Source organism: Ptychodera flava, chromosome 2 (assembly GCF_041260155.1).
Source record: "Ptychodera flava strain L36383 chromosome 2, AS_Pfla_20210202, whole genome shotgun sequence".
Taxonomy (NCBI): Eukaryota; Metazoa; Hemichordata; class Enteropneusta; family Ptychoderidae; genus Ptychodera; species Ptychodera flava.
Genome location: NC_091929.1, coordinates 25,203,597 through 25,230,838, shown reverse-complemented (window position 1 = coordinate 25,230,838; position 27,242 = coordinate 25,203,597). Strand labels below are relative to the sequence as shown.

General features: G+C 38.9%; 1 long non-coding RNA gene across 1 annotated transcript; it reads right to left on the bottom strand.

Moving 5' to 3' along the window:
- Positions 1-202: 202 nt before the first annotated feature.
- LOC139147655 (uncharacterized) lies at positions 203-5,196 on the bottom strand. The gene is made up of 6 exons (XR_011555772.1): positions 5,042-5,196; positions 4,479-4,803; positions 3,583-3,936; positions 2,650-2,697; positions 925-1,049; positions 203-309 (listed from the first exon to the last, which is right to left on the bottom strand). It is a non-coding gene; the product is annotated as an uncharacterized lncRNA (long non-coding RNA).
- Positions 5,197-27,242: the final 22,046 nt, after the last annotated feature.

Sequence of the window (27,242 nt, the reverse complement as noted above, 5' to 3'; positions counted from 1 at the left end):
ATAAGAATAAATTTGCAAATGAAGACAATGCGAGGTTTGTGAATTAGGAAATGGTGATACACTAAAATACTCATAAGCCCTTTCTGATGATTTGTTTTCGTAGTAGGGAAATCCTCTAGTGCTTCGTCAGTAGGATGTTGCAAATAAGCGCTGACATTTGTAACAGGCATCTGACTGCAAGCAACCTATATTTAAAGTCCGCAAGCATTCCAAAGGCACACTGATAATTTTGAAACTTGTGTAACCAAAACTGTTATCGCCTGTAATTGGTTCCTCTTGCTTTTGAAGCATTTCTTGGCGTTCAGCATCCTACAATTATTAAAGAATAGCAAGAAGTAGAAATTAATATTCAAGAGCTCAACAGACAACAGTTTGATAATAAAGTATACTATATTATTTTCACTGGGTAAGTGGTAACATATGCTTTATGCTTTCTGACTGATATCTCTCTGTTTACATAATCTATTTGCTGCATATATAATTCATAACAAAACCTTATCACAGCTATCAAACTCCTGTTTGGATAATTACTACCGTCGAGCATCGGAAATACACAGTTTTCTTAGCAAATTATCTTAAAACTCATACTCAAGAAAGCGATATTGCATATGCTGGCTTTATCATGAAAAGTATCATTGAACGTAGAGCACGTAATTGTCAGTGAATGGCATAGCGTTAGATTATAATCGGGGAGTAGCTATTCACTGACCATTTGTAATCCTGAAAAGTAAATTGACTACATGCAATTTTTTAACGCTGCTGTCCTAGTTTATAATATTCACGGAAAACACCCTGTCAATTGCCATGCAAATTTTCATACTAGTGATACATCACATTAGCATACGTTGTACAAACATAAAAACATTGCATGTATTTTACTATTTTTTACATAAAATGCTTAATGTACGTTAGCACGAATCTTACCTTGGTTTTGTTACCTTTTTTTGTCAAACATTTCCTCTTCAATGCAATAATTATGATAATCAGTATTATTGATACAGTGGCTACACATACCATGACGATTAACAACTGTAGTTCTGTATTTGAACCTATGGATAAGGGTTGCAACATTGCTTAGTTAGTTTGACAGATACTTAATATGACATTAAACTGGTCCAATAATCATTTCCATTCAAGGTAATACATTACCAGGTCCATGGGACATTTGTGATTTACAAATTTAAGTGGGACCATCCTGAACCACTGATAGTTAGTGGTGGTACCAGGTGTCCGGAATGGGTAAGCGTACCCTGCTAGCATGCTACACCCGTCAGGATTGGTCCAAAAATTATCTAAATATTGTATGAAAAGATACAGGATATGAATCACTGTATTAAGTCAAAGCCGGGAATGCTGTCGTTAACCATTTGAGTGACTGAGGAGTCAGATTTGGCCACATTGTCGTCATATCGACCGTAGAACTTTTTGAAAGTCCTAACGAGTCTTTTTGTTGTGTATCCTTGTTTCAGTAATTTTGATGCCAATGAGCTGTGTCTCAGTTGAAAGTCTTTGGTAATTTTAATTGTTGATATTTTTTCGTTCCGATGAAGGTATTATCAAGAATTACGTACATTACGGAAACAGCTTTAGATTTAGTCCAGACTGAGCTGGAGTAAGAATAGCTAACATAGCAACGTGAGGTTTCCGACAGCTGGTTGGAAAAGAACTTATTCATAGTTGTAACTTATGTGTTGAATGACCGTTTACTTATGAATCGTTTAATATATTGATTCTGCGTACCCTGCTGAGCAAGATCAAGCGGCTTCTCTGTGTTTTCAAGTTGTTTTTACAAGGACACGTTAGGAAGACGTTGGAGCACACTTGGGTTCATGCTACAAAATAATTGTTACTTTGAGTTGCATTTTCATCAAAATAGAATCTACTATGCCAATAAACAGAAAAAATATGTAAGTGAACATACAAAGTGTGGTCTTAAGGTAGAAAGCGCCTCGTGGGCAGATATTCGGACTCTCAAATTTCTGCAATTCTTTTCTTATCTACCACTTGGGTGGGGCTCATTTTAAAGCTCTTGGAGAAAGAACAAACTTTCACCGTCTTAGGTTTTCGAAGATCAAAATTTAACTTTTCCCAGGGATGGCGGCCATTTTAAATTTCAATATCGTAAAATGTTTGGTAATTTCTTTCGCTAGTCCCAAACTTTATAATTTGAACGGTGAAATCCTCCTCCCGATTCGTATTGTTGATGCGGTAAGATTCTGTTTGAAAGTTTCATTTAGGAAAGTTAAAGAAACACTTTATATCTTTTACTTTCAAGGCGCATACTTCCTAATAATGTGAAACATGGCACCTTCCCGTATTAGTACCGTTAATTGTTTGGTTTTAAGAAGTGGTCTCTATGACACCAAATATTAAAGTTTAATATTCGGTGTCATAGAGACCACTTAACACGATTGGAACTTATTTGGGATAATTGGATTTTCATATTTTGCAAATATCTCAAAAGTGCTAGGTGCCTTTTTACCTGAATACTGCAATATTACAAATTACTCATAAAGGAAAGTGTATAATATAAAAAGAAAAGCAGATGAGATTGCATTTGTAGATTTAATCGACATTACTTCACCATCCAATTATCCCATATTAGTTCCAATCGTGTTAAACGTAACCAAATTGGCAATAATAACTTACTTTTATCTGTGTCGTCATCTTCTTCGTCAAGATTGCCATCATCAACTCCTTAACATTAATTTACATAAAAATACATAAAAATAAAAATTCATTTCAAAATACAATTTGTAAAAAAGAACTGAAGAGTATGAACAGTATTAAGATTCATATTGTTGTTGTCGCAACAGGATTTTGAGGAGGCAATATTTTTGCCGAGAAATATTCTTGTTGAAACTTTTAAAAGCCTGATAATGTATCGTAAATGCCCGCAGAACTTTTACATCAACTCATTTCGATAACGGCATGTTTATCGAGTATTACATCAGAACACCATCGCCTTTGGTACTTGGTATTACACGCAAACATGTAAGGGAACATGATAGAATGACAATTATAAACGGTTTTTAGAGAAGAAATGGATAGGTTTTATGCAGATTATTGTGATCATTTTAGAATTTCACTATCTTAAGAAACCTTTGGACAAAATGTGATAAATATTGCAAGAGCGGTTTGATTAATTATAATATTTTGAACAAGAGATAGAAACCGCTCATATAATTTGTAACTTCTCATATCGACATATTTTAGTTATAGTATCTTTGAGAACCACATATTCAAATTAAAAATGTTGTGTGAAATAAAACGTTTTGAAAATGGATTGGAAAATATTTTACTACCATGAATATGAAAGTTTTAAGTTACATTCGGCAAATGTTAACTAGGGCTCTTAAATATTGGTCAGAATATTTCCACAAAAATTCTAAAATAATCAATATTTAAACCGCAGTCATGACATTGTAGATATGATAAGATAAAATATTAATGACTTATTAGAGTAAGCTACAATAGCATGTGCAGATATTTAAGGGCTAAGTATGATCGAGACACGTAACGGAGTCCGGAGAGTAGATGCATGCATTATAACATTAACATGGCAAGCTCAGTTATTCCTACCTGTTGGACGAACCTTAAGTAGAAAGACTTCTGTCGTTTGCTTTTCCAATTGTCCTTGTAAACTGCGCGACAGGTATGAAGGCCCGTGTCGGTACGACTAATATTTCCTAATGTGAACTCCGAGAAGGCAGTATAACCCTTGCCTAGTGTAACATTCAGAAAATTTTGTCGAGTGTGCTGATCACTTCAAAACAGTATCATTCACAAACCATTTGAGATTCAAAGTTCCGTACGGTGTTCTAAACATAGCGCTGCAATTGGCTCTTAAAGTTGAACCGACAGTTCTATTTATGGTGGGAAGAATATCGGTACTGTCCCTGTTGCCCGCTACAACCACCTCGATATTAAAGGGTTCTAGATTAAGAAAAAAATGACATTTACACATGTTGGAATACTTCATGATCCATGTGATCATAGTTTACGCATAAAATGATAATGGTCGATTCGAGAATATGTATTATGGAGATAGAGTCTTTAGGCATTCGCAATGAGGCATTGACCGTGAAGATTTGTGCATCAATACACATTTGAGTTTAGAATGTTTAAAGACTATGCACAGCATCTCCGCAAATTTATCTCATTGAATGGACGCGGAACGGGCTCTCATGTAAAAAAAAATTGCCTTTAGTCGAACTTAGGAGCTCAACTATATGAAGTTATGCGTACGTCATATTAAAAGCAAGTTACCACATTCATTTGTCAGAAAGAATAATTCAATGTAATAAATTAACTCTTAATTACGAATTTGTTCATTGTTGTATGTTGACTGGCACAAATTGAGATGTACATCACATGCTGTAGTCTGTTAATTGTGTCAAAAAGATTTCCTTTCGCTGTGGCCTGTCAAAATTTCATTTTACTATCGCAACTATGACAGACAAATTACTTTTACTCACCAGAGACATAAAGCGTAACACGACCTAGTTTTGGCGAAGACGTGTGGTATCTCACTCTACACAGATATTCACCAGCGTCATGTTTAGTAGTATTTCGTATAACTAGAGTGGTTAACCTTGAATCTTCAATGCAATATTTCCCGTCGATTATATATGACTTATTCCATCCTCGTACAACTCTGCAATGAATGCTTCTTTCGGTATTTGGTCCATCGAATGCCATTGTTCCTTCTTTCAATACTGTTGTTGTACGCGTTGCTGTCGATTGGACATCTGAGATCAGACCTTTCGTCCAATATTGAAACTACAGTCTTACTCTCTCCCCCTGAAAGATATGAAAAGAATTGCCATGGGTGTGCCTTCAATCCCGTCCCAATTGGTAAAGCGAATTCCGTAATACTATCTAGTCAAATATTCAGCGGAAAGATAACTACAGGTATAACAATCATGCACATAGGACACAAGAAAATGTTGAATGAAATATGTGTTAAGTGATATAGGCACACCCTTTTGGTTCTAAATAATCAGCGTGCTTTGTTGTGACGTTGCTTTATGAAACTTACCTGCATAAAATAAGCTTATTGTCCACATTGAAATGAAAATAAATACAAATGCCACAGCACTCTGATTATTCAGCATTGTTATGTTTGCGTCTTCGACGTGGCAGACTGTTTTCTCATCGTAGATTTAGAGCTGGTTTGGCAGTGAGGTCTTCCAAAGGAGGTCAGCTACCGTACTATGAGTCGAATTCCGTCGAAAATTTACTGAATCTGCTCTATCCAATCATTCTTGCCGTTTCAAACATGCCCCAACCTATCAAGGCGTAACTGGAACTTCTGTGTAGTGTGACAAACAACAATAGGACAACTCTACGACATCGCCAACAGAAGTTTGGCGAATTACCAATGTCAGTAAAGAGTTCAGAAAAAAATCAATAATAGAAAGAATCTGCACGAGTCTCAATCAAATCGATTGATACTGAAATGAATAACGCCCTGAAAATAATTCAGAAAGAGTATAAATTATAATGCAGTCCTTGGAATGTACTCCAATACTCTGAATAATGCCAGCTCTTTACAAAATTGTCTAATATCAATACACAACCCTTTTGATTTAATTCAGCTTTGTTTCGTTTACTTCTACGTCACCAACGTCTTATTTTGTAGAACAGCCGTCGACTGGGGTGGGGCAAAATGTCAACATTCTTAAAATTCCACGACTCAAAAGGGTGATACCATCGAGGGACAATTTAAGTGAGAACTGAATGTGTACATTTCTTCATGATACTTCCTGATCAAGAAAGACGGGTGACGAAAACACTCTCTGGTCTATGATTTGACAGACAATCACTTTTAATTAAATGTAGCGTGGCCTGGTACATACTCATATACAATACACAGACACGTCGAATGGCGGTATGACACGGGGATACTTGTCAGATGACACAGCAAATGTACAACGTAATGTAAATGTACGTATTACTTAGTCAACAATAATGTTTAGGTATGGTTACGGTTATTTAAAGTAGTATGCGCCCTCGAAAGTGAAATTAATGATACATTTTCGCTTGAACTTTCTTTAAAACTTTCATTCATTCTCTTTCAAATCTACAATAAAATAGGGTCCGCCGAGCAAATTTTGGTGCTAAGAAAATAAATTACCCAAGATTTACAGATATTTGAAAATCAAAATGGCCGCTATCCTTGTTTTAGCTCTCTGGAGAAAAATAAAATCTTACTAAAAGGGTGAAAACTTTTTTACACCGAGGGCTTTAAAATGGGCCTCAACAAGTTGTAGATCGATATAGAATTGATAAAGTTTGAAGGCCCGAACATGTCGTAAACGTCCTGGGTGTTATTGGCCTAAACGCAAAGCTGAAGTTTAGGTCAATTGACACTTTTACATTGGAAGTAAACACAATAACGACTCCTCAAAAGATAATTTCTGATAAACGTACGCTGACGTCACACTGGTATGAGTCTTCATACTATTTCATTCTGTTATATCTAGAAATATAAATTATTGTTGTTTTTGTTATTGTTATAGTTGTTGTCGTTGTTTGTTTGCTGCTATTGGTTTTGATAATGGGAAAACGTCCGCCTAAAAACCCTTTAAAAATTAAATTGTACACATTGGACATCGAAGAAAATTAAAATTAAATATACCAAGATTAAAAGGCAATCATATTATAGAAAACTAGTCTGAGTCACTTTGGTGTTCTCTGCCTGTACACTAATTACTTGCTAGCCCCAAGTGACTGGTGCAGCTCACAAACGCCCTCAAGCGTCACAAGAAGTGTTCTTGGAGCTATTAAATATATGTTGTCATTTTTCCAATTTATGTATTTGGTCTTATACTATACTATACAGACGGGATATTTCTTTTGTTTTTATTATTAACGATGCATATTTTGAGCTCTTCAGACTCTTTTAGTACTAGTATACTCATGACGTTATTTTTGGTTAACGGATGGGTATTATTGCTATAATTTTCACATTTTCATTCTGATATCCCGAGATGTAATTGAAGATAGAGACATGACTTTCTGTACACAGTTACTTAAAGGGAAAAAGTCGCCCATTTTTCATGAATTTCGTTTGAAAGGAGATACTACTTATATTGTTTAACAAGTCGAAAGATATTGAATGAACTAGCGACCATCCAGATATTCAGCTCCTGTTTACGAAAAGATACATGAAACCATCGCAAAAATGAATTAATGGTCATGACCATTAATTCATTTTCGCGATGGTTTAATTTACTTTGTCTAAGACCGGGTTGAATATATGCATGGTCATCCATTCATTCAGTATCTTTCAACGTGTCAAACAGAATAGGAAGTATATTGCATCAAACAGAATTCATGAAAAATGGGCGACTTTGTCCTTTAAGTCTCCCAATGAAATATGTTGACATGGTAGCTTTGAAGCTCTCTTTTTGAATTATTTTGCCTTAGAAGTAAAAAGCTTTCCCAATGTCAAAACGTTCAGAGACGCTTAAAATTTACAACTGTAAGAGAGCGTTTTCCTTTTCCTCGTTACTTATATAATTTAGGTGGACAAAATTTCATTATAGAATGTTTGTTTTACTACAAGGTGCACAATTACCTAGGTATGTGTGCGAGTGCAATGACATGCTACCTTTTACTATTACACTTGCCGACTACTATCATTTTATTTCATTTATTATGAGGTTTCCACAGCTTTTATGTCACGTGACGAAAGAGATAAACGATTTTATTTTAACATCAATTCTTCAGATGGGCTAGCATACTTTTGAACGAAAAGTGATGCGAGAATTACAGATTACATTATACGTCCATACTCCTTTATCTTTCCAAGGTTTATCACTTCATCAAACCATGGTGGAATTTTTTTCCCAGCTGAACAGGGGGACACGTGATCCTTTGTGTTGACTTCCAATGACAAAAAAAAACCAAATTAAAAGGGTTTGTAAAGGACTGAGTCAGACGACTGCAGAAAACTTCATATAAGCGCATAAATATGGCCTTTATGAGTCTCAGAGTAGTAAAATAAAGGTGGTCAACTGGGATTAATAAGAATTTTTACACCCATTTTATTCATTTATCTAAAGGGAGCAAAGGAAAATTTAACCATCCTGTAACTAAAGTATGACCCTGACCTATATACGAACTCACGCACCGCACAGCTGCAGCTTGCGCAGCAGTGCATTGTCCTGAACTAAGCAGGGAAATTCCCTGCTGAGTCATTCCAAATGGAACTTGCGCAATACACTAGCTATGACTCACCCCCCACTGAGCAAAACGGAACGACATTCTATTCTCTCTCTCATTTGTTAGATAGATTCTGACTGAGCCGTACCGGAGCCGGTCTGCTCTTCAACCCGTACCGGAACAGTTCCGAAGGTGCGGGTCTCGTTTCTGGATGTGAATTTTATCTGCTGGCTGTTCCCTTTTCACTATGTTGGAGTCGTCGGAACGAGCGGAACCATAGGGATGTTGCGCAATACCCCTACCAGAACACTGTTGCGCAATACCCCTATCGGGACGTTTTCAGGCAGGAACTTTCCAGTAGGGAATTTCGCAATACCGTTCCAGTTGCTTAGTAACTTGTGATGTCATGTTCAATGTCTGTCATTCTACAGTTTTCAGAAACATTTTCTGTGGAATTTTTTCTGAACGACTCTAGTTAACTTGTTCACCCGATAGATAAAATTTTAGTAATTTCCTCTGAACTTAAAATATGTCGGAAGACCATTACTTCAAACAAAATGAGACGTTTCAGATGAATGGTACTGATATCTAAAGTGTTCACTCTTTTATCTCTACGTACAAATGTAGTTCCTAAGTCGTTCTCTATTCTATTCCCACCACAAAACATTCAATACTCATTTCCCCTCCCCGATCTTTATCAATACTTATGATAATATCACAAGTTGTTCTGTTATCTGTTTTCATAGCATAATATCCAACCAAATCGTCAAACTCGTCTCCCGTAGCTAACTTTACACATCTAATGAGAACTGTACCATGTTGAAGTATTTCATATTATCAGTCATCTGTTGATTTACTGTCTGTAAAGTTAATTCAGCTGCCTCATCACCGTCACTTTTCAGACCCAGTTTCTTTAAGTTGTGTCCCAAAATAATCTAACTGGAACTCCGCTAGCTGTATACGAGCAATAATTCTCCCCCTCGTTTATCCACCTTCTTAGTGTATTATCTGCCTTCATTATTGTATTAAGAGGACTAATTTTAAGGTGAATCGGTATACCAAGAAGTGCAATGTATGGATTGTAGGAGTAAGCCAACTACGAAAATCTAACAATTTATATTTGTTTACATTGCTATCAAAATAATCACATTCGGAGTTCCTGGTGGTTCAGCAACACCTCCTGCAATTTCACTATCCAATATATCTAAGATGTTACGCGGCACATTATAAGGCATGAATTTCTGACTAGCCGAATCCCATGTCAGAGCAAAAGGAGTAGGATCATTCGAAGCCTTTGTGGCGTCAATTACAGTTTCATCAATGTCTTTAAGTTCGGAAAATTCTACAGCATGCTCGTGGGAGGGTGGCACCGCGGCATTGGCTAAAACGAAATATTTTTCGCGGTCCTTGTAACGAAGGACGTAATCCTTATTATGATTAGCAGCCATCTTAGTATTATTGTTAACTTTAACATCACTCAGATCTTCAAGCTCAAGATTTTGCATACGAATTGTACCTAGACCGAAGCCACTTGGATCAGACATACTCCGTAGGGACCTATATACAGTGAAAATTAAAATAATACCTTGTAATATACACACATCATGGCTTCAGCTATAGGAATGACAGTTCTCGGTGCTGTATTAAATGCAACGGCATTCACAGGAGGAAATATTATCGGTCAAAAGCTTTCTGGGAATGGTGAGGCTCTTATTGAAGAAAAGGTCCGACATGATAAAGCATTAGAAAAATTTGAACATGATCGCAACGTCTGGTCAGAAAAAAGATTACTACAGGCTGACTGGGAAAGAGAAAATCAGGCAAAGGACGCGCATGCTGCGGCAGAATTAAGAGATACAGATGCAGAAATCCTGGAAGAAGCAGAAGCGGTGCAAAGCACTCTACGTCAAGTCCAGCGCAAGCGTTAGCGCAATTCTCAGATTATTATCAACCCAGTCCTGAGCAAAAGAAATATGAGATGATCTATATTGCTGGAGGATTGGTCGTGGGATGGTTTATCTTCCGATAGGGTTACACCAGTAGGGGGGGGCTCCTTCGGAACGCTTCGGAACGACTACAGCAATTCAATACAAAGCTAATTGGCCAGTTATTGAAATCGATCATGTTTCCATCCTGATCCGTTATCCAGATACGAATTGAATTCATGTAATCTCCCCTTTTCTCAATGGCATAGAAATTGCTCCGTTTTTAAAATCGTAAGTAACCTTTTCACTTATTTCTCTCGTATCCCGGATGGGAAGTATTTGTAAACTTCGATACTTTCCCCTGTATGTATCCTCCGGAGGCACCCGAACCAAATGAAACATAATTTCCAGTAACATCGACTACATCTGAATGAACTATATATTTAGTGACTGTTAAGAAATCCACTTTCTTCGGACTCATAGTACTTTTTATAACTGGGTTGTTCTCAGGTTTATCTGAAAAGCCGACGACGTTGGCGAAGCTACCTGTGGCATTGAAATAGACTTTAATATCTTTAGCCAAAGTTAGATAAACATGGTTTGTCGGCAGATGTTTTTCAAAATTAATTTTTTGCTTCAACCCGATTGCTTTGTTTAACGTATCGATATTGTAGTTACCTGGACGTATTGATTTAGTCTTCTTCGTTGGTCACTTCTTGATATTTTATTACATTATTCGTTGATGTTATGTTATGCCATGAATTATATAGTCCGCACTCTAGCAGTCTTATCTTCGTAAACTGTGTCGTGTCAATACAAGGGTAAAAATTAACAGTAACAGGTTCACCTGTTTGACTTTCAATCCAAATGATCATCGTTGTACGTTGTATATATTACTAAGTATAATTTTTGATGAATAATATTCCGAAGGTGCCCATTACGAAGTATAAGGTTCTGCAGGAATAATATTTTTCTGTTCAAGGAGATCTTTGGTTGCAACCGCGGCAGCAGTCGCACCGCCTAATTTTGCCAAGCGAGTCAAATTTGGTCGACTTGGATCACCAACCTCTATTTTCAGAAATTTGCTGGAGATCATAAGATATCCCATCGCAAGTCCTGCGATTACAATACCATCGTACATTGTGTTTACAACTGTTTTAATATCCATGATTGCTGACTAGTATATAAAATAAAAAATAAAAATAAAATATGGGGAGTTAATCCATCTCATACAATGTAGAGGAGCTGGAACACCCCCTCCCCCTCCCCCTCCCCCTCCCCTGTCGGAACTGTTCTGGAGGGAGCCGCTACGGGCTCTGTTTTTTTCGCTTTCTGAAGCGGTTCCCGCGGTTTCCGGGGAGGACAGGGGGTATGCCGAGCACGCCCCCAATATAGCCCTAATGCAGTCAATGAAACTCCCACAATTCCTAAAACAAGATAACATTTATTATACCAGCGTGAATTATTATCACACTGTTCTTTCATTGTAGGAGGTAGGCTTATACAGTTTGTCGCTACTGCATCGCTATCATTCGTTTTCATTGCTTTTAGTTTCTTCTCCCTGTTTTGCCTGTTCCATTCCGCTAGTCGCTTCCCTGAAGCAACTCTCCCTGGATGCTTCGTCGGTAACGACACTTTCTCTATGTTGCGCTGTGTCGGAATCGTTTCCGTTTGCGGTGTGGGCTCCGTCGGCGGGGCTTCTGACGGAGTCGTTTGCTGAGTCGGCGAAGTTGAATCCATTTATTTCAGGTACTATATTAAACCGATTTTTTTAAAATTTAAATGTTTACCCGTAATTAAACCGGTGGAAATTAGAGCAATCAGGGGCCCCCATGTGTAAGCTATACGTCCTGATAATCGTTTTATTTCACTGTTTAGAATAAAATCCTTTTTAAGATCAGTGGCATAGTTATCTCGATCATCGATCGGAACTACCTGACTTATTGCACGGGCTCCTAGATCTATGAAACTTTGAGTGATGGTATCACTTATAAGAGAACTGTATTTCGCTTCATAGACTTTAAAGGCTCGTGTTATGAATTCATCTTTCCACGTTTCCACTTCTCTAACTGTAAACTCCTTACCAAAAAATAACTTACTTTGACCACTTGCGATGACACAGAGTATTTTTTCACGTTTTGTCTCTATTATGGATTGAGCGTCCGAAGGCGCCGAAGCCCCTTCGGAATGCGCTGCCATATTTGCCGCTGCTGATGACTTTATTAAATTCTCCATTGTTTGCAGTATGTTATCTATTCTTACTAAAAAATAAAAAATTCGTTTAAACCTGAATCCGAAATAAAGTATTAACATAGTCTGGAATGTTAGTACCCCTAACGTTCCGACAGGGATTCCGGGAAAATTCTCCTCCATTTAAATCTATATGTATATAGAAACACGAATAATGAGTACAGACTTATTCCCAGTTGCTTTTCAATTGAATAAGACGAGCGTACCGACAGTACAGCATGCTGATATTCCTACCAAACCGGACGGGGGAGTAAAACCTATTCTAATGGACTTAGAAATATATGTAACGCCGACAGAAAAATTTACTTTTCATCCTCGGGATGTGTTCAAAGATAACGTAATCACTCATCGATCAGCTAAAGAAAGTAATGTCTGGCTGGGCAGCCCAAAGATGAAATACTGGGACCAGCAACTGAATTTCGCTGTATGGTGTAGCACTACTGGTTGTGGTATATCATTCGCCCATCTCTTTGATAAGAAATTTCCTCCGCAAATACGATCATTCTGCCGTTTCCATGTATATTTTACAATACGTCGTATCCTTCACGAAATGGGTGTTGCACTTCCAGACGATACCCCCACCTTCAAAGCGGGCGACAATCCGTACAATCTCGTCCAATATGAACTTCTATGTACAGAATTTGGAAATATAAGTCCAACGAAGTCCGACTTTCGATATCGAAAAGGTCAAAATAAGGTCTTGGTTATGGATATGAATATTACACTAATCGTGGCCCTGTTCGACAGCCAAAAGCGATATACAACGGTCGGGACTTTTTCCTCTCCGCCGACGGAGGTGTTTTCTATACACATACAATTTTTGGAAAGAAAAAACACGTACTGTCCGACAAAGACCGACCGCACTACTATTTCTTCCGAAATGATGGATCGGAGGGACAATATAATAGTTTCATTCCTCTGACAGGAGACTCGGGACTAACAAAGGCCGGTCTCGCTCGCCTCAATGAAAGCCTTGAAGCCTACGTATATTGCATACTCGGCGCACAAGCAAATATTCGCAGTACCATTGTGGGGGATACTGGCAGCGCAGAGCAAGTCCGAAAAGAATTCGGCGTTCTCCTCGAAGATGAAATTCGCAATACCGACAAAGTAATTAGTTATAGGCGATATCAAGACACAATAATGAATACTGGTGTAAAACTTGATATGGCAGTTTCACCCAATTTACTTCTCTTGCCGTCTGAGATGGTCATTCTTTCGGGCCCGGCGATCTCGGGTTATAATAATGAATTGCAATACGCAACAGAATCTATGGTCTTCGGGGTGAACGGTGATATAAACACGGAAGTTCGAGAAAGTGCTGTACATGAGATGGAAGGAGGGGGGAGGGGGATCCTGTGAAGTGGCAGGACGAGCCCGGAGTGTCACCACCACCTCACAATGACACGACTCGGATTCGTCCCCGAAGGCCCTCCACCCCCTTCGGAACGCTTCGGAACGGAAGGCAGCAGCCGTGACCAGCGCAGACCCTATTCACGAATATGGTAAAATTGGTTGTTATCTTTAGCAATATTCATTACATTTATTTACAATATATAGATCCGATCCGATGAAATGTTCGCAACCCACCATTCAACATGATTATAACTGGACCGATAGGTTCTGGCAAAACAGAATTTGTAATGGACCTCCTCACCGGTCCGTACTTAAGGAAATTCGAATATATAGTTTTCATTTGTCCGACATTCATGAACAATGAAACGTACAATAAAAGATTCATTTTCACAGATGACAACGTATTCGTGCTTCCGGTCGACACGATGCTGTGGAAGATACACTAGCCTTCGTACATAAGGAATGGGCCGGTACAAACACTTTAATAGTACTCGACGACTGCGCCGCGTGCAAAGATATGAAGAAGCGCAGTGACAATTTAGTCAAAATTGCTTTCAGCTCAAGACACGACAGATTATCTGTCTGGGTTCTGACTCAACAATATACTAGTATTAGTAAACCATTCAGGGAAAACATACAGATGTTAGTACTATTTTTCACACCGAGCGAGATAGACATCAACTCTATTATAAAACAATATGGAATGAGGATGTCAAAACAGAAGGCAGATTCACTAATCAATCAATTGCAAAATACACAATTCAGTAAACTAGTATTTCGTTTACGGCATCCGTACGGCATAAAATTTTTCGTATAATATAGCAATTATGGAAGCTGAAGCCGAAGGCACCCCCGAAGGTACTCTTAGAGAATTATATTACAACCCGAAAACTGGTTTTGGAGGTGTACAAAAATTGTATGACGCAGCACGGGCCAGCGGACTGAAAGTGACCAAGAAAGAGGTGCAGGAGTGGTTAAAAACTCAGCTAACTTATAATCTACATAACCGGTACCTCGTTCTCGTGGGGTGGTTCGGGCGCGCGCGTTTTGTAACATCGATAGACTCTCAATGGCAAGCGGATCTCGTGGAATTCCCTCCCCCGTTCGCAAAAGAGAATCGTAACATTCGATACATGCTAACAGTAATCGATGTGCTCAGCAAATATGCATGGGCCAGGCCGATACAGTCAAAAACGGCTGATGATACGTTGAAGGCGCTACAAGACGTGATTAAGAAATCTGGGAGAAGGCCCGACAAACTTCAGACAGATGAGGGGCGGGAATTTACGAACCGAAAAATGCAGGGGTGGTTGGAGGAGGCGGGAATTCACTGGTTTCACACCTACAGTGACAAAAAAGCTAGCGTTGTTGAACGTTTTAATCGTACTCTTAAGACGATGATGTGGAAATACTTCACATACAGACAGACACGAGAATGGCTTTCTATTCTACCAGAACTTCTTGAGAATTACAACAACACCGTTCACGGAAGTATCAAAATGAAACCCAGGGACGTAACAGAGGAGAACGATTGGCAGGCATTTTATACACTATTCGGTCCTGAGTTGGCAGCCGGGGGAGCCAACCCTGAATTCAAGCCGGGAGAAAGGGTCCGAATTACAAAATACAAGACCACTTTCAAGAAAGGATATTTACCAAATTGGACAGAGGAGATTTTCGTGGTTTCAAAAGTGGTGTACGCAGCTGGACTAGGAACACCACCAGTTTACAAAATAAAAGATCTGAATGGAGAGGAAATACTCGGCACTTTCTACTCCGATGAACTTCAGAGCGCCCCTTCGGAACGTGGTGCTGACGAGTTGTACAGAGTAGAACGAATTTTGAAGACGAAAAAAATTAGAGGAAAGAAATATTATCTGATAAAATGGAAAGGTTATCCAGAAAGTTTCAATAGTTGGGAGCCGGAGGAAAATGTTATTAGAACTTCGTAAGTTCCTGTGCTGGTACGTAAGTACTTCGTAAGTTCCTGTGCTGGTACTTGTCAAGTACTACGTAAGTACTAACGTAAGTATTTACGAAAGTTATTCAATAAGTACCATGGAAAAAGTCTTAATTTCTTGAAAGCCGAAAGTGTCAGTTTACCACCCCACTTCCACCCCCCACCTGGCCAAGTATTTATCATGTACTGTCGTAAGTAATGTTCACTTACTGCATCTTTTTCGGCCGTATGTGGATGAGGTGGTATCTCAGTTCCTGAACATATTAAGTTTGCAAGATCTTCAAAACGACTTCTCATGTTACCACAGTCCGTTCTTTCGAGTCCCCCTTGTTCAGCTTTATCGATAAGTTCTGGTTGAAGTATAATGTACACAACTGACATGAGCCATAGACAAGTAACTTCAAAGTCCCCCCTTTTCATAATGTCAAGTGCTCGTAGGTCAAACGAAGCATTATAAGCACACACAGATTCACAAGCGTTAAGAAGTTTGTGTAGGTTCTTGAGTGAGACTCGAGGTTGTTCTAGTTGTTCTTGACCAGGTGGGAAGTACGCTTTTTCAAGTTCCTCCTCCTTGAAACCGTCTATTAAAAATCCCTGGCTGCCGCCGCTCCATGCAATTCCAAAGTCAAAAGCTCGTGGATATTCTACTGGCCCGACTGTCTCAGTATCAATTGTTGGATTAAGTATATTCTTGAGAACGAGGGGGGTAAGAGCGTTCCGAATTACCAAACATGGAAGCCTATAGTCGTGGCAAATTTCTAAGAAAGTCTGTTTGAACTTGTTGTGAATCTCTTCTAGTTCTTCTAAGGCGGCTATTTCGTACGACCTGGCTCGAGTCAACACATTCCGCCTGCAATAATCCCAAGGCATATCTTTGAATATGATAATGAAACTGGGTAAATGGTCAAATGCTCTAGAAACAATCTTTTTTTCTTCCGTTGCCACGCCCCGGATTCGAGAAAAAGTCAGATGTTGAATTATGGAAGAGTCACAAATAATGTAGTGTTCTGAAGGAGAGCCCCCCTCCCCCTCCCCCCTCCCAGCCTGACATTGTAAACTAAGCGTATGTTCTATAAACTGGTTCTGAAAATCGGCAATCGAAACAACGACACGCCCATTATAAAAGTCGGCAATGTTGCTGGAAAAACTAGTGTCAAATTCTGGTACGTGATACGGATCCAAATTTACTGCATCGTAACTCTTACCACTTCCAGTTGGTCCATTTATGAATATGTATGACATTTTAGGATACTATATCATAGAAAAAATTTTTTAAATTATTTTTATTAAGATATATACGATAAGACAATGACAATCCTTTCTATTTCAACTGCAATAAAAATACTTGAAACCGGAGAAAACATCAAAATTGATGATGGAGGCAAATTAGTATTTGGTGAATATGTAGATCCTTTCATATACGTAGACAGTGAGCTAGAAGTAGTTTTCCCCATCGGACCTAAATATGGTTCGGGAGGTGATCCAGCTACATGTGATGGGGTGTGTGTCCGTTGGCAACCGAGTCTTCAAAAGTTTACTGATTTAATAATATTCCGTACCCTAGGTGAAAGTTTCGATGCATCTACTGCTAAAAGTTATGCTCTAAGCCTGGCCGCTCACTCCAAGAATACTACTGGATTTTACAATCCATCTAAAGTGTATCGGAAGCGAGGGAGCGAGGCACAGCCAGTTGCGTATTTTAAATTTCAGTTTAAAAGAGGGGGAGGGGCTCACGATTTCGCTACATGTATTGATATGGTTCAAGAAATTGACTGCGGTTTTAAAGCAGTGACCCAATTGCCAGTCCGAGAAAATTCTGCTATTGTACCTCGTAATATCAGGAAAGGTAGTAGATAGAATTCTTAGCATTTAAACCGCGATTAAATAAACGTGCTCTTTCTTTCACTGTTGAGAGGTTATTTTGTGCTGCGCCTAATAAACCAGAAATTCAAGATGCGGAAGAAATAGTCGACTTAGAAAGATTAGGTGAGATATATAAACAAATAAATGCTGACAAAAATATTATAGTGGATTTTGATGACCTATCATAGAATAATTATTTTTTCATTTTAAAAATTTTTAGGATAGTATATATCATAAAGATTATTATGGCCAGTCAATTACATACAGCATTCAAGGGAGCAGTTTTACGAAAAGAATTTCCTGAAGTCAAGCGAGTCAAGGATATCGGGGAGCTGGTGGATATTGAAGGTATGGTCAAAGAACGAAAGATGTACTCTGTTTATACCGAAATGGAAGTCAAATTATCGGATCCGAAAACTGGTAATACACAACCGCGTACATTGTATGTTAATTAAAAGATACATACACAAAAGATGTAAGAGGGGCGGATGTGGGGCAACAATTAATAGATCGCTACGACCTTATGCTTGATACAATTGAAAATGTTGAGGGTTCTGGTCTCGTTCTCGAGGAGATACTTAATTTTGAAGTAATTCTAGTAGAAGTTTTACTCGGGGCTGGAACGCGTTCCGAGGGGAACGGATTCAACTTCCCGGATGGTTAAAAAATAGCATTGTGTTAGCGATCTGGTGCTACCTTCGGGCAGCGAGAACTGTTTTCAATACGCCATCGTAGCAAGTTTAAAGTTGACCGACCCTGAGTTTCGTGAAAAGAAATGTGGTCAGGTAAGGAAAATGGAATACGTACGCCCCATTTATGGCTGACTACTGTTGGGAAGGTATTCCCTTTCCTACGCCCGCCGATCTGACTGTATTCAGGCGCTTCGAGCAGCAAAATCCAGGGTCAAACTTCAAGTATTTCAGATCTACGAAAATGATCCCACTCCCCCGTCCGACATAACTGTGTTATATAGTAGAGGTGAAGCCGAAGGCGATCAAATAGCAAATATCTTACTGATAGTTGGCGAAGACGGCGGCCGTTCTCACTTCGTACCAATTACTGCGGAAAATCGCCTTCGTAATTCTCGTACTAATCGAAAGAATGAGCGCAGACAGAAGTGTATTTGTATGGTTTGTAAAAGAGGTTTTAAGTCAACAGAAGAATTAGAAATACATCAGGTGTACTGTGGAACAGACGACTCCCAGCCATTTTTCCTAAGGAAGTGTGTCAATTCGAAGGACATCGGAAGAAGGTCCCCGCCCCCTACGTCGTCTATGCAGATACTGAGGCAATTATTGAGAAGGGACCGGCCGACACATTCCATTTGTCTTTCGTATGTTATGGTGGAACGGTGGGGCGCCTTCGGAACGGGGCGACCACCCACTGTTTATGGTAAAAGAACATTCACAGGTCTCTCCTGTGTTACAGACTTTCTGAAGGATATGAAAGAACGGGCCGAGTATTATTCGAAATCGTATTATTGGAAAATAATACCGATGAAAGATAGATCTAATTACCAGCGTGACGGATGTGATCCAGTCTGTATTGCATGTGGAGAGCCGGCAGGATACCGAGTAGTGAAGGAGGAGGCGACCTTCTATTGCGAAGGATGCCGGCCGTCGAGAACCATTCCTATCTACTTTCACAACCTCAAGGGATACGATGGTTCTTTTATTTTGAAAGAATTACATGAAATAGATGATGGTCCCGGACAAGAGCCAAATTTAATAGCTAAGACGGGTAATGGTGGAATTATGGGTCTCTCAAAAACATTTATTTTTAGTGGCTCAATTGTTGTCGATGGGAAGAGGGAGATAAAGAGACGTTTCTTTTCTATAAAGTTTATGGACAGTGCTCAGCTGATGATGGGGTCATTGGCGAAGTTGGCAAAAACTGTGCCGGAGGATGGGTGGACGGCGGCCCCACTTTCGTACCCGGACATTCAAAGGGCGAAAGGTTTCTTCCCCTACGAATATTTAGACTCGGTTGACAGACTGGGAGAGAACCAGCTCCCGGAGAGGGGGGAATTTTATAGCGAATTGACGGAAGAGGGGATTTCGGAGTCTGATTACGAACATGCATTGAGAGTATGGGACGAAGTTGGATGTAAGACGATTCGTGATTATATGGAATTCTATTGTGAGACTGACGTTCTACTTCTTGCAAATATATTTGAAAATTTTCGTGACACATGTTTAGAAGCATATAAGTTAGATCCAGCCCATTATATGTCAGCGCCCGGCTTGACATGGGATGCTATGTTACTTTACACAGGTAATAAATTTAAACTCATTCAAGATGATGAGCAGATGAATTTCATTCAGAGGGGAATTAGAGGTGGTATCAGCCAGTGTAATATTCATTATTTACAGACAAATCATCCGGCTTACGCTGGCGCGAATTACGATCCAGAGAAGCCGGTGACCGAAATAAAATATCTCGATGCAAACAATCTCTACGGCTGGGCAATGAGTCAGGCAATGCCTACGGGCGGACTTCATTGGATGACGATGGAAGAGTGGGAGGATGGATGGGCCGCCGGCGGGGCCCGAGACGGTGGAGCGTGGGGACCTGGCGCCACCTTTCCACCAAGTTTTCTAGAAGTAGACTTAGAATACCCAGCCGAATTACATGAAGAACACAGCGATTTGCCATTAGCACCGCATCACTATGAATTTCCGAGGCAGGGCGGTCGACTGATTACAAGTGTGATGGATAGAGAGAGATACGTCTTACACTACAAGTTGCTGGAATTCTATCTTCGGATGGGAATGAGATTGAAAAAGATTTATCGGGTGCTTGCTTTCGATGAGAGGGCATGTCTCGCGAAATATATTGACTTTAACACTAAAATGAGGACAAAGGGGAGGACAGATTTCGAAAAGAATTTCTATAAGCTGATGAATAATGCAATGTTTGGTAAGACAATAGAAGATGTTCGAAAGTACAGAGACTTTAAATTTGTTTCGGACTGGAACGGCACGGATAGTGGACGTAAAAAGATTCAGAAGTATAATCCAAAGATGAAACATATAACTTTCATAACTTCCGAAGAGGATGGCGATTCCTGCGACAGTGCCTACTGGAACTGAAAACGGATGAGCATAAATATGTAAAACCAGTTTTCATCGGCGCCGCAGTACTGGAACTTTCTAAGCTGCTTATGTATGAGACGCATTACAATTACTTTCGGACCCAGTTCCCTGGAATACGATTAGCCTACATGGATACTGACAGTTTTGTTTACAGTGTACCGATACCGGACCCGGACGTAACTTTCAATGATATAGTCCGAGAAGATGTTGAAAAGAATGGTGAGAAGTCTATATATGATACTAGTGGGATGAGTTCCGCCCCCAACTTTCCGAAGATTAATAAAAAGTGATAGGTAAATTTAAAGATGAGTTGAATGGTGAACCTATTCTTGATTTTGTCGGCATACGCTCGAAAGTGTATGCTTTTCGAACTCCAACTTCGGAGACGAAAAAAAATAAAGGGGTGAAAGATGTTTGTGTTAGAAAACATTTGAACTTTGAAGATTATAAAGATCTATTTGAAACTGGGAAGAAGCCGGAGCCGGCACAGTTTGTACAGTTTGTACGGAAAAAGGCTGGAGAAATCCGTAGTGAAAAGCGTAGTAAAATCATGATGGCGCCAAATGATATCAAACGTGTGCAGTTATATAATCCAGACACGGGCGAATGGCTGGCAGAAACATGGCCGATAGGAATGACGGGTCATGGTTTAAAATTGTAAAGACTTTAATCTACTATTTTCAATAGAGACCAGGGCATCACTGATAACATAAATGTGGGCAAATATATTATCATTGTGAGCGTCATCGCCACCCCACGAGGCATCTTTCTTCAGGATCTCAAGTTGAATTCCGTCCTTTGTGTTCATTACTTTTAAACCATTTCCATGAAACTCAATATCTTTAAAACTACGCAGATCGATAAACAGACAGAATTTATTCTTCAAATAATCGGCCTCATCTATATCAATTTCACACCAATCTTTATCTTCAGCAAAATACCGTCGCACCTCTCGCCAAAATTGTCTTGGTATCATCTTCTGAGCGTACACTTTATTTGCAATGCCTTCGATTGATACAGACACAGATTCAATGGATGGGTTAAAGAAAAGTTCACTGTTCAGTTCTGTCTGATTCTGATTTTTAGTGAAGAGTATAGCGATACCTCTAATGCTACGTCGTGGTACATTTATATTTTCATTGATAACCGTGTCCGATTCTTTGAATGGGATTGTTCTAAAATAATGTATATGCTCGTAAAGGTAACTTTTTCCACCGTTGTAATAACCAGCAGTTGACCTCGCGAGATCGAGGTCAGAAATTGTCTCGTATTCCATTTGAATGTTTTTTAATTTATAATTGGTTGTAACAACCTGATTACTGACAAGTAATTGGGGGGCGGGTGCCAACGTAATTTCCCATTCAATATGACTCCCTAACGCTTTTGGATATGCAACTCCATGACCTGTTATGAGGGATGAGTGAGACGAATAGCATATTTTGTTTTATATGTGTCGAAAAGTAACTTATCGCCCACGACGTTTTGATCTGCATCGGTCGAACCGCTTCTTAATTTTCTTAGATTTTCGTTCTGAATTCCGTACAGTGTCATGTTCGTTCTCTCCTTTTTATGTTTGAAGAGATCACGATAGCATTCAATAAAGTTATATTTACTCAAATCGGAAAGTGTCTGACCCTCAAATGTGAGTTTCATACGCTCCACCAAATTTTTTGCAACATTTTGTACTACTCGGTTATATTCATCTCCCATTACTTCGAGATCAAAAACCAGGTCGAAAGTATCTGGAACTAAGAGTACTCCGCTTTCTAACTTCGGACATCGTATGATAAGTGTCTGGCCTGGATCTGCCTCACTTGGATTATGAGCAATCACGTGATGAGTTCTTTCTGACTTTGTTCCATTCGGTATTCGGTTGGTGAAAGTCGGTGATAATGTTCTATCGTACCCCATTTTTCGTGTAATGTATATAGTAGAAGAAAAAAAAGAAAATAAATCACATCTTACATTTCACTTCGTGTATATAATGACTTAGAAGAAAAAATCACATCTTTACGTAAATATTTCCGTCTGCCTGAAAGATAAATCGATTGCCTGTGTCGCGAATCAATCGAAGAACCCAATATTCTTGGAGATGATGAGCCTCTTGGTCATCCTCAGTATCCTGGAATACAGCTATGAATTCTAGTCGCTTAAAGAAGTTAGTCTTTTGACATTCCTTCACGAAAGCTAATATGTTATGATAAAGATTATCATCTTTGAGTCGGACACCTGGATTTGCTCGAAGGATATGTCGATTTACTCGTCGGAGTTTGCACCATTCCAATTCGACGGAGAAACCAAACAGGTCTTTATTTTTAGAAAGAAACTTTGCAATATTCTTTTCACCAAACATGTTGATGCCGTAGGGGAGTGTCATATATTAATACATAATTTTATTTATAATGACTAATGTTAAACCAGTTAAAAATATCCATAGCTGTTCTCCGACAAATCCAACCACCGATCCTGCTGTTTTTAAAAGAAAACTGACAAGGGAACCGATTAGACCGGGTATTGCAGCAGCACTTTTTGCGGCCAAGGTTTTTAACCATTCGCCAAATTGCTTTACAATTTCTTTCGCTTTTGTATATACTTTGGGCGGACCTGAACCAGACCCGCCAGTTCCTGCTCCCGCTCCTCCTCCTCCTCCTCTAGTCACAGCCAGAGCAATTGTTGATATTGTCATTCCAAGGGCAGTCAGTATTGCAGCGATTGTAATACCATTCCGTTTAAATAACTCTGTCAGCTTCAGCCTGAGTGACAATTCTGGATCGGAAATTACATCACGAAGAGACCTAGTCGTAGCTAGACTTTCACGCGCCTCACTGATCTTACCATGTTCGTATTCAATTCGATTGTCAATTTTAGCTTCGCTTGTTATGAGTTCAGCTAGTAGTTTTTCGGCTTTTGCTTTTCCTTGGGTGCTCGTTTCAGGATCCTTTAACTGTTTTTCAGCTTCTCTTTCTCTAGCCTTATTTTAACTTTTTCATTGTTAAGCTCGCCAAGACGCATATTCGCAATCTTTATTCATCATTAAGAGCTATATATTCTGGGTTTAGATTGTTCCATTGTTCGATTTTATTTTCAAAAGCTTGTATTTTATCTGCATTACCAGAAGCATCTTGCCGTAACTCTGTCAGTTCATCTTTGTATACACCCATGTCTTCTGGCGTCATATTCTCAGCTGGTATTTTATCATTTTCCACATCTTTAGAATGCAATGCACGTCCCACAAATTCGGGCTCACTATAATTATATACTTTCCTTACAAATTCGGATCCTCCTTCTACTCCTTTTACTGTCTTGAGCGTTCTAAATCCACGTCCTATATCTTTTGATAGCCTGAGTTCTTTATAATACAGCTTTCCATCCCTAATCTTTGCATTCAAAAATAATTCGTTTCGTGCTGCTTCATCAGTAATATTATTCTCATCTAAGAATTCTTTAGCCATTTGTATTCTAAGTTCTACTTTATATCTAGTCGTAGGATCTACCTGCGGGCTCCGCGCGCTTGAGACGGCCTGGGAAGAATCGGCTTCTGCAAAGGTATCATCATCATCATAGGAAAAAGTTGTTTCAGCAGTAGCATCATCATCGTCATTTACATTTGCATCATCTAAACCCTGGAGTGGTATATCTTCTCCTCCTTCTGCCATATTGTCTTTCTATATTACTACAATTATTTTTTATCCCCCCTTACATATACAGTAAAAAATGCACATCTCAGTTGTTGAAAGCGTTGAACAATTGGCCGACTATATAGAAAGAACAAGTGCTGCATATCGACGAAGTTACAAATTGATGGGTCGAATTGATATGGCTCTTAATATTACTAAGGAATTCTTGTAAGCTCTGCTGTAATAGCAGCAATTCCGACAGTTCCGGTACTGTTAGCCTTAACTCCTATACCAGGTGTTGTTATTGATGTAATACAAGGGAAAACGGGTGTAGCAAAAAGAAGAGAGAAATATAAACATTATTACGTTCAATATAAACAGCTGCTTACACAAATACAAGAAAAAGGCGCAACAACAGAGGCTCCGGGGTCAGAACTTATTCAGGACATATTTCATCAGGCGCTAGAAATTCAAAAACAAGAAGGATTTAGTCCGCCGCTGGAGCGATATCTACGATATTATGGATTGAATGGATATGAAATTTAGTTCGTACCGATAGGAACTCTCGTGTTCAACATCAGCTAGACTCCGCGACTGACTGACAACACGGGTAAAAGTCCCTTTATATAGGCTAGTTTGATGGTGATGACTCACACGGAATTTCCCGTACATGTTTATACATGCTCAGCAGGGAATTTCCCCGCTTAGTTCAGGACAATGCACTGCTGCGCAAGCTGCCAGCTGTTGCGCGTGCGTGAGTTCGTATATAGGTCAGGGTCATACTTTAGTTACATGGATGGTTAAATTTTCCTTCGCTCCCTTTAGATAAATGAATAAAATGGGGTGTAAAATTCTTATTAATCCCAGTTGACCACCTTTATTTTACTACTTCTCAGTCATCCCTCTGAAAGTTAATATACAGTCCATAGTGTTGGAAGGGTACGAGTAGCACATCAATAGTTGGGAATATACAACTTAAGAGGTGACAGCAAACTCTGAATGTTCTCATCAAATTAATCGGTGTAATTTCTAATATAAAAAGATTTCATCAGTAGTTTCTGTCAATAGTAAACGTCTTTGTTACTGGGTAATGTTGAAACAAAAAGGAATGCGACAGACTGATAGTTGCCAAGGCTAAATTGATTAGCAGTGTAGTATTCGTTTCATTGCAGTTCATTGCAGCGATCTTTCTAACTAAATACGGGAGGACGTTATTACACGATTCACAATAAAATCTACAAGAATTAAAGTACGACCATGAACCAAGAGAACTAATATAATGTAGGGCTCAGCCCTTGGTGTCGCGCCAGGGGTTAAGATTGGTAATGTTATTTGTATTGATTCATGATAAAATAGAATTAATAGTTACATGCTATATGCATTTGTATGACAACTATGCCCATTTTTCCCTCTGATGAAAGCAGTTCACGTATGTACACGGCGTCAAACCCTGCAGCAGGTATAGATTTTCTGTAATGTTTAAAAATGTTGGACAAAAATTGAACAGGGGACGTATTATGCCGTCATTATCATTGCAATGGTAACCGCACTGCCCACCCTCCACTTGCAAGCTGAAATTATAGCGTTCCGTCTAAATACTTGCAATTTTTGAATCTTGTTATTGACACAGGGGCGCTTTTCTAAAATTAAATCCCAGCATTCTTTGTTTATGCCCCCCGTTCATATGCACGAAAGTTTTCTCCCTTTTTTCTATTATTTATGCGTAATATTATGGATATTTTGTACCAGCGACAAGGTGGATAAGAACACTTACTGGCTAATAAAAGATTTATATATTTTATAAATGGCATGTTATAAATTAATAATTTGTAAGTTTCGTTTTGTTTATTTACGAGTACTGAAAAAACAGAACGTTTTGTAAATAAAATTGTAAATGATTGAAAGCTTTTAGTAGGCCTTCTCTTCTATTCTTCTATTTCAGAACGACACATTTGCGATGAGCAATAAGCCTTAGGTTTCTTAACCATTTTTCAATAATGGTGATGATGTCAACTTTCAACAAAAGAATTAGTGATAATAATATGTTTCGATTATCTTGATTTTTTGTAGTACACGACGAGAACAACAAGATATCTGGACAACTCATGAGCTTTACAATTCTGTCAAGTAGCAAAAACCCTAAATGAACCAAGTGATTGCTCTAATATAAAACCGGAGCATTTAGCTTTACTTTAAAAGTAAAGGAAATTGAAGACAAAGCGCATATTGCCGAAGATCATAAATACTATACCAGAGGTAGCATTATCCCCTCAACTTCATTTACTCACACTACTATTAGATGTCAGTATATCACGCTTACGAATGCAATATTTGCGTATTGATTGATACATGGGATAGAATAGATCGATGGGTACTTCTTGTTTATATATTGCTAACGTTAAAGGGGAACCAAATAAAATTACAAAGTTGAAACATATTTTGCGTTTACAGATTAAATCTAATGCACCATTTGGCGTTTTATTTTTTACAAGCCTGAGAAGATATCAGCAGAAATACAAGGAGGAATAGCAGAATTTTGCCTTGAAAATCACGAGCGCGAAATCAAACAACCCAGCACCATGCCCTCCAACGTAGCTTATACATAATTGTTAATAAAGTCGTTAAAGTGAAGCGCCTGTTTATTTTAAAGGCTAGAGTCAGCACGATGAAACTTATCCAACTCATGTTTAGAAAACAGCTCAAATGTAACAATTGTTCTTTTGTATGTATACTACGCTGTTTGGTTACGAACCCTTTTTACATTTGTTATTACATATATGGCCCAACTATGAACTTCTTATTTTTAAATAGACCAGATATTCTTAATTCAGGGAGAGGGTGACTTCCTCCCTTTTAGGCTACCTAGTACCATGGGAAACTCCATGGTATAAGGTAGTCAGACTTTTTTAGAAAAGTAAATACACATTCAGATTAGGCAGAAAGTAGAAGAGTTATTATTTTATTGCCCGGTATGTTGATTGCGATGATGCAGTGATCTGATCAG